This window comes from Cyprinus carpio, chromosome B12 (assembly GCF_018340385.1).
Source record: "Cyprinus carpio isolate SPL01 chromosome B12, ASM1834038v1, whole genome shotgun sequence".
Classification (NCBI taxonomy): Eukaryota; Metazoa; Chordata; class Actinopteri; order Cypriniformes; family Cyprinidae; genus Cyprinus; species Cyprinus carpio.
In genome coordinates this window covers 24518379-24535878 of record NC_056608.1, presented here as the reverse complement: position 1 = coordinate 24535878, position 17500 = coordinate 24518379, and the positions used below count along the sequence as shown (strand labels likewise).

Here is a 17500-nt window from a genome sequence, read left to right as displayed (position 1 = left end):
GTTTTCAGTTTTAACACTGCAGCTAAACCAGCACTAAACCAGCAGGAACCAGTCTAGACCAGCATCTCAGAGCTCTTCTTAATGTTTGATGTTGTTGTTTTTTTTGCTAAATGACTTTACCCAAAAGCACTGTGATCGAGAGACACACTAAATACTAAATCTGTGGATTCTGGCAGCGCTCTTGGAAACAGAAATAATTCAGATTTGCACATTAACTGTGAATCTCTCCCCTGCCTGGAACATCATTTATTTACTTTCGGTGTTATTTAATAAAGACGTATGTGTGGGAGGAAGAGTGGTTGTGAGAGCCTCTGCTGATGAAGAGATTCCTTCAAATGATTTACAGGCTACATATGGAATATAATAACAGTGTTTCATAAACATGCACTATTAAAAAATAAAGGTGCTTCACGATGCCATAGAAGAAATTTTTTTTGTCTAAATGGTTTCAAAAAGAACCTTTAACATCTGAAGAACCACAAAAGCTTCTTTGTGGTGAAAGAAGGTTCTTCAGATTTTAAAAGGTTAAGAAAGAGATGCTTCTTTAATAATTCTTCAAGGGACCATAAGTGATTGGACAGTTCTACATATTTTTGTTCAACCCTTTGAATTAAAGCTTATAGTCTGCACTTTGATTTCATCGTGATTGTTTCATTTTAATTCTATTCTGGTGGCATACAGAGCTGAAATGATGAAAACTGTGTCAGTGTCCAAATATAAGTTCTGTGGCCGTTTCTGAAGGTTGTATGGTGTTTTTGAGCTCATGAAGCTTTCCTCACCGTGTCTCCTGATTAAAGCTCATGGGTGACTCGGCTGGATCTCATGTGCTCCGTCAGACACTGAAAAACAGCAGAGTGAAATCATTCAGATCATCCCATCATCCGTTTAATTCACATTACATTCATATAATAGTGAGCTCGGCGTCTGCACATCAAAATCACACCAGCAGAAGCACAGAATCAGGGAATACTCTCATGTCTTTCAGTAGCTCTTGAAACATGCATTAATCGTCCTGTTATCTACAGCATCGCTAAACATTGAGAGGTTGGACACACAGGTGAGATGGGGACGGGTTAAAGCTCTGGTTCAGGATGATAACGGCTGCCGGAAGCCCAATCATTCACCTTCATGCTGTTCACTGTCCGTCTGTGTTCAGCATCCAGTCACACATATTTACAGAGATAAATAAAGACTCGATTATAGGTTTTTAAAAAATTATAATCCGTATTTATTTTTATATTTTCCATTTTTGTTGTTTTTGTCATTTTGATTATTTTTTATATATAGTTTTTTATTAATTTTTATTAAGTTAAACAGGGTGAGTTTTCCTTCAGTCCATGTCATAAATATTTTTGCTTATTTTAATATTTTAATATTTTAAATATTTTAAATATTTTGATTAAATTTTTTTTTTGCCTTTTCTATTTTAATTTTAGTAGTTTTTTGTGCTTTTTGTGATTTTGTTCTACATAGTTTTTATTAATTTGTATTTCAGCTTTTGTTGTAGTTATTTTAGTGCATCAAGTTAAATTAAATAAAAACAAGAAATATTCCCCTGGCAATATAAAAATAAAAAGTTTTTAACAAAAAAAAAAAAAAAAAAAAAAAATTCGATTATTCAAAGGAATTGGAAAAAAGTGAATTATTTATAAATATTATTTATATTATATATTATATAATTATTTATATATATAGTTTTAGTTTACTACAATAACCTTATAAATAATTCTCTGTGATTTTTTTTTAGCATTGCTTTCATAATTTGAATTAATGCTGAGGACAAACGAATATCAAACAAGAAGATGATTAACAATAGTCCAAATTACCAGTGAAACTGTATCTGGCAGAGAAAGAGAGAAAAATAAATGTGGAACAGGGTTATTATCATTAACAAAAACTATAACGAAAATGAAAATCATTAAAAGAAAAAAAAATTGTGTTCCTTGAAACAAAACAATCATTCACTGCAATAAAAACAAACAAACATAATACTTATTTTATGTCAGCTAGTTGCCATGGCAACATGTCTAATTTTTGTTTAATTTAACGTGAAGTAATCAAATAAATAAAATTACAATCCAAAAATAAAGATATAAAAAAGTAAAATATTAATTAAAACTATATAGTAGAATATCAATGATACTAAAATGCCACTGATGTGGAAGCAGACTATGAATTAAAGCCTCTAGTGTGTGAATAGAGTGTGTTTCCCAAAATCATCAGCAACCAAGTTATTCTGGGAAACACAGCTTTACATGATATGATGAGCAGAACACATGAAAGGCTCTTATTTTTCATCTCATCTTCTGTGAAACAAGATGCATTCACCTGAAAAACAACACTGCCAGATGCTGTAAGAATCTCTTATTTACATAAACCGTATGGAAAAAATGAAAAAATGAGACTTGAAATGAAGCTTTTTGAGAGATTCTGATCAGGAACACACTGCTGTTAATCACACAAACAAATGATTCTGTAATGTTTTGGATTGTAAATCACAAAGCTTTACTGGAGAAGCAAAATGACATAAAATAAAAAGTCAAAATTAGGTGGGTTCATGAATGATATGATCAAATATCTGCAAATGGAGTCAGAAAAATCAACTTAATTCAGAGGGGAAACTTTGATTTTTCTGAGCTTGCTTTAACCTGAAGCTCACTTCATTTTGATCAGTTTCTCAGAAAACATGTACACCTAAAGTGTGTATACCTTAAAAATACATGTTAATGCTTAAATGCTACATACTAGTACCTTTTACAGTGTTTTTCAGCTGCTCACACACGTTTTCAAAACTTTACACACAAATCCAAGAATTGCACACAAAATGTAAAATGCCTCAAATCTCTCGCAAAATGAAGCACTGCATTCAGAATATCACACACACATCTCAAAAGCAAACATTTGCAAATACCTTTGTCATAATATTAATTCCTGTTAGATTTGTGTGTGTTACATAGAGAACTGTGTGTTATGAAATTGAAAACACACACACACACTCACACACATCACTCACTCACTCACTCACATGCACGCATGCACATACACACACACACACACACACACACACACACACACACACACACACATACACACACACACACACACACACACAATCACCTTCTGTGTCCCTCTCTCTCTCTTTTTCACACACACACACACACACACACACACACACACACACACACACACACACACACACACACACACACACACACTCTCTCTCTCTTTCACAACAAGGATCACACACACACACACACACACACACACCACACACACATACACACACACAGACACACACACACACACACACACACACACACACTCTCTCTCTTTTTTACGCACACACACACACACACACACACACACACACACACACACACACACACACACACACACAGACTCTCTCTCACTCTCTCTCTCTTTCACACACACACACACACACACACATACAAACAAACAAACATACACACACACACACACACACACACACACACACACACATACACACAAACTAATAAACACACACACACACACACACACACACACACACACACTCTCTCTCTCTCTCTTCACACACACACACACACACACACACACACACACACATACACACACACACACACACACACACATACACACACACACACACACACACACTCTCTCTCTCTTTCACACACACACACACACACACACACACACACACACACACACAAGTCAAAGGCTGAGAATTAACATTAGGGTATGGTTTTGTAAGATTTTGTATGTAAGCAGCTGAAAAGGCTGCAGCCCCACTGACAGATTTTGTAGCTTTCTCAGAGTGTGCTGAGTATTTACAGTGAGTCTGCAGTGAGAATTAGGCAAGTATTTCATTCTGAAGCTGCTGAGACAGAATTACAGCCAAACTACAGAATGAGTGTGTGTGTGTGTGTGTGTGTGTGTGTGTGTGTGTGTGTGGTTTAAGGCTTTCTCGCTCTGAGAATATTAAAGCTATGAATTGTTCTGAGTGTCTGGAGGTGTGGAGGAGCGTCAGAAAAGGCTCTCGAGTCTGTTCTGGACAGTTATGATAACCATATACAGTTATGATAACTCAATAAATAGACCGATCAGCTTAAGAGAAACACTTCTCATATCTTCAGTCGTGACTCCAGTCAAACTCTACACCCATCATGGGCTTTAATCCAGTCAAAAATAAACTAGACATCAACAAAACTACACCACACTCTTAAAAATAAAGGTGCTTAAAAGCACTTATCTGAGCCGTTCAGCTGGAGCGGGTCGAGCAGGAACGCTGAACAATGATCCGACACAAACTAAACACTGACGCTGACCTCAGGCCTCGTGTTCTCAACAAATGACATTATTAGTGGTGCTTGATGATTGAGGAACCACCAGAGCCACATCTACAGAGATAACAGAAGAAAACAGCTAGAAAAATGCTCTAGAAATCACTAGCAACCACCCAGAATACCCCAGCAACTGCATAGCAACCCCCTGTAAACAAAAGAATACACTGTAGCATCATACACTGTAAAAACAAGTGCAGGTGAAACAACTGAAACAAAGCAATGAGAGAGAAACAGCACTGAGTACACTGAATCAAAGGTGAAATCTTGAAGTAGAAAGACAGAGAGAGCTTTCTTTTCTTTCAGGGTTTCTTCTGTTTTGCATAAATCAAAGGGCCGAGGATTTGAGCGAAGGCTTCGCTGGTCAAGCAGAATATCTCCTGCTTTCATTTGAGCGCTTGTCTCTAGTTAAAGGAGAGCCGCTGCTGTTTGCCATCTGAGTGAACTGGAAATCCTCCAGCATTCATCTGAGCACACAGACACCCACAGACCAGAGAGCATTCATCACAGCGGACCATCGTCAAAGCCTAAAACTTACAGAGAAACAAGTGAAGAACATCTCCATGCGGGGCATGATGTCACACCATACAGCAGCTGTTCACAGTGGAAACCTGCTGTCTGACTCTCAGATATATATGTATAGTATTTTCTGGTACCACATTCTCTAATAATCTCAGCTGTAATATTTACTATTTAAAAAAAACATTCTTTTTTTTTTTTACATTGTACACAGTTTTACATAATGTTTTTGTGATTATGAAATACAAATCCATGAATATGCAAAAATATCAAATTATCATTTTGTAACTAAAAATCAACTGTGTAAAATTCATTTAAACTCCTGTGACAACTTACCCCACTTTTAATATCACTATAAATGTTCAGATTACTGACCACATTTGACGTGCACATACGTTTATGATGAAAAATAAAGACAATTTGACATGATAAAGACTAGAATATCAGAACAGAGGAGATTCAGTCCAGTCCAGGAATAAAGAACACATTCATTCAGTTTTGTACATCAGTGTTGTGTACGTTCATGATGCATAAACACTCAAATTTACACACGTACTGTGTTTCTCTGTTTATAGTGTAACAAAGGATTTAATATACACACACACACATCAACATGAGCTAGTTGTGCTGTAGTAAAACAGTTTTATTTCCTAATATATGTTCATAATCACAAACAACCAGATCAGACGGTGACCAGAGGAAACTCAGATCCATTGCACTGATGATTCTGGCATAGATTAGCATAGCCTGTAAAGAACTGCTGACATCACTAATACAGGCTATACTAATTAAAGCCAGAGTCATCAAACCAGCCTTCAGACGATGACATGACGCCAACATCACTTGACCATGAGCTGCTGATTTACTTCAGACAGTGAGTTCACAAAGTTGTAAATAAAACACCATGTCAGTTTTTCTACTTCAAGATTTAATTCAACATGTTACTTGCCATTTCCTTTAAATCATTTTTCAAAGTTTCAAAGTAGCCTATTTCTTTCAGTGGAAAATATTGAGTATAGAATATCTCTAAAAAACAGTTACATTTTACCCTCAAATTGTAAAATAAATAAATAAATCTAATAAAAATATATGCAATTTTTGCACTGAAATGTTAACAAAAAAGTACCTTTCATGACTGCAAAAATCACTTCTACTGCTAATAATTAATTAAAAGGCAGATGCAGAATTTATACATTTTTTATATATTTTACATATAAATAAAAATATACATGCATCAAAAAAATACATTTTACAATAATGTTTTCCACATTAATAATAATGAGATAAATATAACTTCAAAATCCTAAAAACAGGCTTGATTTCTAATTCCTCTCATTTCTTCTTGATTTTGATTTGGAGGTGAATTATAACTCATTCATGATGGCTTTTGATAGATTCACAAGTTGGTAGGTCAGTGTTAAAGCGATGACAGACGAAAAGAGTTCAGTAAAATCACAAAAACAACCTGAACCCTCACAAAAACACTGTCCTCTCGGTAAACAGATAAATGAAGGTTTCTAATGGAGATCAGAGAGAGCTGCCCTTCCATTTACAGACATGCATTACACAAACACAAGCCTTTCATAATGTCACATCACACTGATAATCAAACAATCCAGCAGCAAACATCATGAAGATCAAACCACAAACCAGGATCATGTCAATTAATAAACCAAACAAGCACATATACAGTGCTTTAAACAGGGTTTTTGGACAGATTTTTTCCCTTAATAAATGAAATCATCTTTTAAAAACTGCATTTTGTATTTACTTGCATTATCTTTGTGTAATATTAAAATTTGTTTGATGATTGGAATCTTTTAAGTGTGACAAATATGCAAAACAAATAAATAACTAGGGTGTTCACCAAACCCAATTCCAGTCCCACACACACACTAATGAAGACATTAGTTAAAAACACAGTGAGCGATGCACAGATAAACCGGATCTCATGGGAAACGTTGCGCATTTCAAACATCGCAGAATGAGACCAATCAACCAACACCGCTTCAGATCAACAGATGATCACTCCCACTGAGACTAAACCAACCAACCAGACGCTTCTAATCAACCCGCTCGAAAGCATTTACTCTGTCGAGACAGACCAACACAAATTCAGATCAATATAAGAAAGGATTCATCTATTTTTGTAGTAAACATGCTCCTTCGCAGTTCTACACAAGAATGAGAATCTGACACTTTTTAAATCTAGACTCATTGGAGAAACATGCCTCTCATTTCTGCACAGCTCCAATAATGACCCTTACATAGGCTACAATTCACTGCAGTTTCCAGTTAAAATGAGCAGTGAAACACCAACAAACGTTTACAATTCTTTTTTGATTAAAGTATGGTTAATGTTTGGTTATTAATGATTTTTTAATAATTTTTTTTTATTTGTTTATTTTTGTAGAGTTTTGTGGAGTTTTATTAGATGTTATTTTGATCTAACAATTAAATATGTGTGTGTGTGTGTGTGTGTGTGTGTGTGTGTGTGTGTGTGTGTGTGTGTGTGTGTGTGTGTGTGTGTGTAAGCTACAAACTCCATCATAATGCACAATGTTTCCATTGAACGTGTTTTGAGCTGCAGCTCGTGTTTCGCTGGTTAGCAGTAAACAGCTGAATATGTTCTAGATTTGTGTTGGATGTTATCTTTGGAATGGAAATAAATATAGATATTTTATTGTAAACATCATACTTTTTTTCCAGCTTATTTCAGTTAATGTCATGAAACCAGTGAGCTAAGCCAGCAGAGGTGCTGACAGTGTCGTGTAAACACGACTGAAGAAACGGAGGAACAGACAAACTGAATCAATTGAGTGAGTCATTTACGCTGGAACCGCTTCGATTGATATGATTCAAACTCTTGACTTCGATCATTCCGTTCAAACGGTGCACAATCACAGCTTAAAAAGCTTGTCATTTTCTAATTTCGACATCAATTGTAATGATTTTAAAAAGCACAAAGTGATGGGTGAAACAGAGCTTTTCGAAACTCCGAATCAATTAAAATCAATTGCGTCGAAAAATGATTCACTGTTTCGAAGCACTCCAATCAGATCGCATTTCACGAATCTTTTTGATCAGGACTTCAGAGTAAGGAAACAATACACAAATACTTATCCCTTAAGAAAATTAACCATGGTTTTATACAAATCTACTTTGAAAACCTCAACGTTCTTCCTCTGAAATAAACAAACAAACAAACAATCAACTTTGTCTCCCAATAAAGCATAAATCTGTTTAAAGGTTTGGGGGGTTAAAGTTTAATCAGACTGCTGCACTCAAATAGAAACTGGGAAAAAATAATCTTTCACTGGATTGATGAAAATATTTCCTCTTCTAATGCATTAGAACTTCACCAGAAGACGTCAGCGTATCATCGCACCTGAACTCATTTGCATTTCAGGAGTTCACTGAGTTTAAGAAAATAATGCATTTACATTTTGAAAAAATAATGACTCCGACAAAACAGTTATTAAATATAACAAATGTGTGCAGATAAGACGGATAGCTGCCGTCTGATGATAGAAAGCCTCTTTTATTCAGTCCAGGATTCTTTGTTCTGGGTTCAGTGAATTCAATCACAGACATTTCATACAGGTTCAGAGTTAAAACAAGCAGAACCTGCACAAAGATGAAGAACAATGAAGAACGAGAATAAAAGAAAAACATGAGAACTTACAGAGCAGGATCTGAATTCAGATCATCTCACACACATACATTTAACAAATAAAAGCCGGCCTTGCTATCAAACACTTCTAAAGCCAGACGCAGAACATCACAGAAGGATAGCTGATGATTTCGACTGCTGAAATCACTGATGATTATTAAAACAGACGGAAAGATATCGTCTCATGAGTTCATTTATCAAATTGAAGGCATTACAATGGAACATGAAAGATTTTTCAATTCAGCTTTCATTTTTTCTACACATCTCTCTGAACATCATTAAATCAGCTAATGGTGTTTTAATGTTTTCAGTCTTCTGAGATAAATGCTTGGTTAACTAAAGACATGTTACATTACATTACAGCGCTGATGATATTAATGTTAATCATCAGCTGAAGGCCGAGAATAAAGAGATTACAGATCTTCACTCAGCTCTTGACTTCCTGAAGTTCCTCTGTTTGCTTACAGAAACTGACACAGATCAGAAAAACTCCTAGATTCAATGGGTTTGTTTACGCTGAACCTCTGAATCAGAGACGGCACCAAAGAAGGCAGTGACATGTTGTCAAGCAATCAAAATCACATTCTGCCCATTTTAACCACATTCCATCCCATCATTCAGATTAAATGTTCCACAGATCCCACAAAGCCCTTGAATATCTTTGGATGTTGATTTGATGTCTTTGATAACACTAGTTTAAGTGCTGACGCTAAAATTCTATTCAATCACAGCCATCCTGTGGCTTTGTACACGGTTTGATTGAGTTTTTAATTATGTTAATTTGCTAATGTGTGTGTTGCGTTACACAGCATTTAAATTTGAGTAAATCCAGCATTTATTCATTAGTCTTTGCTGTCATGTGAAACCTTGCAATCTCTGCAATCATTACAAATAAATCTGTGCTTAAGTATTTATATGAAAAGCATCTCAGACTTAATCATAACTTGATTATTTATGCAATGACAGAAACATAAACATGATGTTACTAAAGAGCTAAATTGATCACAGTGAGTGATTGAGAGTTTACTTACATGAAACCATCAACTTCAAGTCCATTTTCGCACTGATAACAGCAGCACAAAACATCCCAGAATTCATCAGGTCCATTGATACTACTGATATCTGTGGTGTTGATTTCCCTCCAAAATGATGTCATTTCCTGCAAGGTGATGTCATTACGGAAGTGGCTTTAGTCAGTTTAGTCAGAAATATTATTTAATTTATCAATTATAAAATGTTAAATTATTTAACAGTTATTTAAAGAATAATTAGTTTGAATAAATCTAGAATAAAACGCATGAATCGTATACATTTAGTGCAGGTCACCACCTGGGGTGAAGACTTTTTTTGATTTGACCAGATCAGGAAAATAAAATTAACTTATTTTGTCTTCTGGGAAAAACATGTACGTAGCTTCTGTAGCTTCTGAAGAGCAGTATTAAATGAAAAGAAAATATGATATTAAGCCAAAATAAGAAAAATGTACACATCTCCATTCTGTTCAAAAGTTTTCACGCCCCGGCTCTTAATGCATGGTGTTTCCTTCTGGAGCATCAGTGAGTGTTTGAAGCTTCTGTGATAGTTGCATACGAGTCCCTCAGTTGTCCTCAGTGTGAAAAGATGGATTTCAAAATCATACAGTCAATGTTGGAAAGGGTTCAAATACACAAAAAATGCTGGAAAACCAAAAAAATTGTGGGAACTGAAGGATTTTACTGAAGAACAGCAGGCAGTTTAACTGTTCAGGACAAACAAGGGACTCATGAACAACTATCACTAAACAATAAAACACAGCTGTGGATCATTCAGATAACAACACAGTGTTAAGAATCAAGGGGATGAAAACTTTTGAACGGGGTCATTTTTATAAATTCAACTGCCTGATATTCTCTTGTGGACTATATGTAAACATCTTTTACGTGAAAAATCTCATTCAGGTCAGTACTAAATAAACAACATGAATTAAATAAATATATATAACTCTCTTATTTTGGTAAAATAATAACAGTTAACTGTAGACAGCGCAGAAGAAAAGACCTGTTTTTTTTCTACATTGTGTTTCTGTCTGCTTCTATTCCTCTGAACAGATAACAGCGCTTTAGGGAATCCTGCGTTAAAAATGCACGCTTGGTGATGCACAGAAAACACGGGTTGGCCGCACGCATCGGCTCGGTCTGCGACAGATGAACGGCTTTGGACGGTGCTCAAGTTCTGCTGTACGTCGTGAACACTGATCTGCCGCTACACACCCGCCAACTGTTTAGCTCAAAGACTAGCTCAAACCCTTTAGCTTACATTACACTCCATTTACACACGAACAGTCAGTCAGAGACGGATGCACATCTAAGACCAGACAGAAATGTGTGAATATGAATGAATAAACAACTGCCCTTCACATCAGGCTAACGACAGGAGAAAGAGAAATCTTAAACTACTGTGACCCTCGTGTGCAAATCAAGATGAAAGAAGGAGGATTAAACTGTTAACCAAACATTTCCTTAGCCAGCCAGTTTGAACTGAGCAGATCTGGATAAACTCTAGTGAACAGCATTTGATTCAGATGCCCTCCTGAAGCTAAACAGCTCTGAACATCATTACACTGCCTTATACAGTAAGGCACCTCATTCAGCTCAAAACACCAGATTACTGTTTCTGATTACAGATCGCATGAGAAAAAATGTGGGTAATGGAATCTAGGTTACTCATTTTAGTATGTATTCTGATACTTTTTACCTAACTTTACCATTAAATCTACCATACTAATATAAAAAAGTAAAGAAAAAGAAAACATATTCCATAATTTGATATCATGCATTAAGAATTACACTACAGTAGGGTTTCTCAAACTGGGCTTAATGTAAGCATGCAGTGGGTTTGTGAGTTGATAAAAAGCTTAAAAAAAAAATTAAACCAAAACAATCAAATTATAACACTTGAACACTAAAAACAGAATTTTGTTTAATTTGTTTCCCATGCGACCAATAACCGACATCAGAAAAATGTGAACATGCGAATGTCTTGGCAAATTATTGAAATATTGTAAATATTTTATTTTAATTGGGTCTGGCTGACAAAAATGCATTTTATGAACAAACATTAAATAAATGTGAAAGAGATGTGATTTTATTTTCGAGGTGTTTTAGGTTTTTAATATTTTTTTTTTGGATGTGTTTGATGAAGATATTTATTCTGCTATATTTAGTAACTCGCATAATTATTTGTTTCACACATGTTCTAATTACAAATTCAGAAGCATGGATTGCAAAATTATTTACATGACATTTACATGGCCATTCTATATTTTGAATATAGTCAAAGCTAAATGCCTTTGATATCAATATTTGGAATATGTTACGTGATCCAGATAACATGTAATCTGTTACTAACCAGCACTGCACCCTAGCAACCGCAGTGTGATGATACGTAATTCCTATTGTGGTGAAGATTCTTTATTAAGTAGTATGTTTGTGGTGTTATTATGGGAGGCACTAGCGGTCGGGGGGGCGTGTGGGTTCCCAAATCTCTCTATAAATGGATGAATCTGTCCAGCTTCTGCTCTCTGGCCTGCAGCTCCGGGCAAATCATGTCAGCACATAATCAAATCCAGATCCCGCTCATGCTAATGAATGTATATCTTAACGACGCGCCACTGAACACAACATCTGACCGCTGCCAAGACTCCAGATCAACTGAGAGCGCTCCCAAACCTGCGGGAAACGCTCCAAACCCGCCAGAAACTTCCAGAAAGAGAGCAATGTGCAGCTCATAGTTCAACACAAACTCACAAGAACTGCAATAAACGTGATGAACATGAAGCCTGCTCTGAGAACTATTAACATCTGCTTACAGTAACATCTTAAAGCTTCAGTTTATCAATAAATGATCATTCTGTCACCACTTACTGTACTTTCCATCATGTTGCTCCAAACCTCTAGGAATTACTTTCTTCAGTCAAACACAAAAGAAGACACTTCAAAGGATGTTGGGAACCAAACAATTTTGGACCCCATTGACTTTCAAAATATATTATTGTGTGTGTGTGTTTTTTTTGTGAACTTTCCCTTTAAATGTCTTTCCACTGATAGTCAGTAACTACTACAACGCAGGAAAAAATAAGAGAGAGAGAAAGATATTATTTAAATTGTAATGTATATTTGCAAAGTATGCTGGTAGTATTATTGTTAACTAAAATTAAACCGTAAAAAAGCATTTGGATATAAACATATGAACTGAAATAACATATTAAAATAAAACATTAAAAAATATGTTTTTATTTTTGGTGCTTACTGTCATGCCAACATTTCACAGTTTTGTTTAGTGTAAGTTGAAGTACTTAAATAACCAAAATTTTAACCAAAAACTAAAATTCAATGCAGACATATAAAAAATAATAATAATAAAAATGAAGAAAACATACCAAAAATAACTAAAGAATTAACAAAAATGAAAACATAAAAACACAATTTAATTCAAAATATTAACAAAACCTCTAACAGTATATTAGTGATATTAAAATACTGGTATTTACTGTGGAATTTAACATATAAACAATATGGTTAACTGTCATAAAAAAATAATGTCACAATGCAACCATGAACTGCTGATGCATAAAAAAGATCTACGTGAAGATTTCAGAAACACTCCTTTTGCATTTTATGAACAGCATAGGTTTGGTTCAACATAAATGATGCATTTTGAGGTGAAATGAGGCGTCATATTTCACTGAATTAACCCTTTAATTAATCCAATATCAGTTTTAAAAATATGGGTTGTCAAGCGGTTAAAATATTTAATCTAATTATTACATAATGTGCAGTATTAATCATGTTAGATGGTTGTGTTATATAAGGAATGCTTCGAATAGACATATTAATATTTTTAAATGAATATTGAAATACGAACTGATTTAACAAATGAAATGATACTCTAAATATGAACTTAATGAGTGAGTCGTTCAGCCATTCACTCAACCAGTTCATTCAAATGGCTGATTCATTCAGAAACCAAGCTGACTGCTCTGCTTTTATGAGTGAATCACTGAATCATTCACTCACTCGATTCATTCAGTAACGAATCACCACTGTGTTGATCAGAAACACACAACAGTTCTTCTGTGGCTTTGATTGGAACTATTTTCATTTGTGAAACTGATTAAAACAGACAATATTTACAATATAGTGTTTCTAAAATAAAACAATTTTATGTTTATTGAAGAGTTGTATAAAAAATATCACATTTGCAGTTGTGCAGATATTGGTGAAAAACTGACATATAACGGCACACAGTATGCATGGAATATCTCTGAGAGAATATCCACGTGCAGAATACAAGCACAGTGCATGATATTCTGCATCCCACGATGCAATGCACTCAACGTGACCCTGCTGTACATTTCAAATGTGCTAAAACAAAAAACAGCTGATTCTTAAAGAGACAGTTCACCCATAAATGGACAACATTCTGAATTTTGAAGAATCTTTACACAGACTTTTCCAAACAAAGTCAGTTTGTAGTCTGTCAGGTTTTAAAGTGACCATTACAAAATACTGCAAAATAACAAAAAAATATTTTGTTGAGTTTTTTCCTCAAAATGCACTGTAAAAATGAAAGTTGTAAATAACCGTATTTACTAAATATTTTTCTGCTCATAATATATTTTAAATATGTACAGAATATACACTAGAAACAGTAAAACTCAATTAAATTAATTTTTTTCAAATTAAAAATACATTTAGTTTCAACCTTCATTTACCTAAATATATTTTAAAATGTATTTCAGGGGCAAGAAAATATGATTTCAATCTTACAGTAGCCTATATTTACTGTATATATATTTTCAAAAATATACAATAAATGGCCATAAGTATATAGGTAGAAAATATAAATACATAAATAGGCCTATTTTTTGAAACATATTTAAGCAATATTTTATTTGTTGTATATATTCATATTTTATATACAATTCATGCAAGAGTTCATCACCAGTCAGTCTTTCATTCTACAGTATTTTGCTCCATTATATCAGGAACACAGAAACCAGCCTGTTTCACAAACACCGCCTGCTACATCCACACCATCAGGAGGACACTATTTTAGGCTTTTCTGCGAGGTGGATATCACATTAACATGATCCAGATCAAATCAGAAACATGTCCAGCTTACATGATGATATGATGAGATCAGCAAAACACACACAGGAAGAGAGAGAGAGAGACAGGAAGAGACTGTCTGATTGACATGTGAAGCGGCCAATCACGTGAGATCACAGTTTTTTTCAGCTGCTCACACACAGAATCTTTCCTTGTCACACAGTTTCTGAAAGCTGTCACTCAAACAGTAGAATCTACAAAACCAGACACTAATTCTCAGACTTTGAATCAGTTTTCAGTTTCATAAAACACTTTTTGCAAAACACAACACACAGTTCTCTATGTAACACACACACATCTAACAGGAATTAATATTATGGTAAAGGTGTTTGCAAATGTTTGCTTTTGAGATGTGTTTGTGATATTTTGAATGCAGCGCTTCATTTTGTGAGAGATGAGAGGCGTTTTACATTTTGTGTGCAATTGTTGGATTTGTGTGTAAAGTTTTGAAAATGTGTGTAAGCAGCTGAAAAAAACAGTAATCCATTTAGGTGCAGAATTCAGTCAAAGCACTGATGTGATAATGAATGTCTGATGCTGAAACTACAGAGATGTGTGTGTGCTGCTTCTTCTGCAAAAGCCCAGAACCCTTGTTTGAAACACTCCTGATGCGTGACGTTGTTTCTCAGTGGTGCTGTGTGTGTTCTGGCATGTTTCTGCTCAACAGGTGTCAGGATCGAGCGCTCAGAAGACTGACTGATGAATAAACAGACAGATGGATTTACTGAGACACACACGCGGATGAAGAACTGAGCAAATATTTGATTTAACAGTTGGACCTGAAGAGCTTTTGGCACTGGAAGCTCAGAGAGCTCTTTATACAGACACATTAAAGAAGATTCATGAACGCACTCTATTTATACACGTGCTGATAAAAAGACATGCGCTCACACACACACACACACTGAAACAAACACACACACATACTGAAACACAGACACACACACACACACACACACACAGAAACACACACAGACACACACACACACACACACTAAACTTTCAGTCATCTATTCATCTGATACAATAATCTCATGGAGATCTTCATTTGGAGGATTCTTACAGCTAATATTGATGCATGTGTTTAATTGCAATTAATGAATGATTAAAATGATGAATGAAGTGGCAGCCCTAACAACAACAACAACGAGAAGTAAATCTGTTTTGGGGGGTTGGTTTTGGAATATAGTTTTTATCTTGTGTTATGTGGGGTTTTATTTTAGATACTATTAATGTTTATATTCATATTTCAGATCAGTTTGTATTTTTATATTTTAAATTTTAATTGCAATTTTAGTAATTTTGTGTTTTGTTTTAATTTTACTTTTATATTTTTAATTATTATTTTTAGACAATTATTTCATTTCAAGTAACACATTTTTGAATGGTTTTCATTTTTGTTTTAGTTAACTATAATAACCCTGGTGATCTGACAGCAGCAGTCAAGAGTTTGAACACATCAACCCGTTTCTGTAATCTTTCACAAGTTAGAATAATAGTAAGTGATGAAAACTTCAAGAGTTTGTTATGTTAGATTAATATTTAGTGTGCATGAGGTGCATTCTGGGATGCTTTTAAACACTAGTGAAGGAGGAACATGATACGTGTCATTCATAATCCACTGGAACATTAAAAACAGGAATAATCATTTTTAAAGTTTCTGTAATGAAAATATGTCAAGAAAACGAATGTTGATTGAGTTCAGCAGAAGTCTTTGGATCAAGCGTGTGATGCTGCAGCTGCTCTGATGCACGAGTCACTTACATTAGAAACGCCAATCAATCACTGCCTTCAACACTGCTGCGGACACACACACACACACACACACACACACACATACACACACACACACACACACACACACACACACACACACACACACACTCAGACAAACACACACACACACACACACACACACACACACACACACACTTGCATTTGTAGTTTATGGGGACTCTCTATAGGTGTAATGGTTTTTATACTGTACAAACTGTATATTCTATTGCCCTAACCTTACCCCTTACAGGAAACTAATGGCAATTTTTAATTGCAGAAAACATCATTTTGTATGTTTTTTAAGCCTTTTGTTTTACGTGGACACAGGAAGTACACAATAGACAGACACATACATACACAACAAACACAACACTCATTCAAAGAAAAAACTGTGTGTGTGTGTGTGTGTGTGTGTGTGTGTGTGTGTGTGTGTGAGAGAGAGAGAGAGAGAGAGAGACGAGAGGGAGGGAGTGTGTGTGTGTGTGTGCGAGTGAGAGAGAGTCTGTGTGTGTGTGTGTGTGTGAGAGAGAGAGAGAGAGAGTGTGTGTGTGTGTGTGTGTGTGTGTGTGTGTGTGTGTGTGTGTGTGTGTGTGTGTGTGTTAGGGACTTGTGTGTTTTTGTGTGTGTGTGTGTGTGTGTGTGTGTGTGTAGCAAAAGGGAAACAGAGGTTCTAAAACGCTTTTAATTAAACATTTAAATCTGAATTGGATCCTCAAACCATGAACTCTGAATGAAACCATCAAACTGACAAATGACATCAATTAAATATTAAAATATTATTTCAATGCATTCTGTATATAAACTCATTTTGCAGTGGTTTGGCTGTATCCTATCACCATGCCAATAAAGCTTAAGTGAATTAAATTCGAGAGAGAGAGAGAGAGAGAGAGAGAGAGCAGCTCCCATACACACACAATAACTCTTCTTTCACTGACAGAAACTCATTAAACCTCTACCAAAACCAGCAGAAACCACCTAAAACCACCGCACAGCGAAACACTTCACAACTCAGACTCAAAAAATCTGCAGAACATAAGAAA

At 35.1% G+C, this 17500-nt stretch overlaps 1 protein-coding gene across 8 annotated transcripts in view; it reads right to left on the bottom strand.

Annotated features, from left to right (window-relative positions):
• Window positions 1-17500, bottom strand: part of LOC109074756 (muscarinic acetylcholine receptor M3-like) — a 27597-nt gene that overhangs the window by 9606 nt on the left and 491 nt on the right. For 2 of the 8 annotated variants that reach the window (XM_042734785.1, XM_042734780.1), the window contains exon 2: window positions 780-839. The exons of 1 other annotated variant lie outside the window; for it this stretch is intronic. The gene's annotated coding sequence lies outside the window, so the exon portion shown is untranslated. Of the gene's footprint in view, window positions 1-779; window positions 1259-1826; window positions 1882-9566; window positions 9695-17500 lie in introns of those variants that run through there. 5 more of the 8 variants (XM_042734782.1, XM_042734783.1, XM_042734787.1 and 2 more) reach the window with 5 other exon arrangements.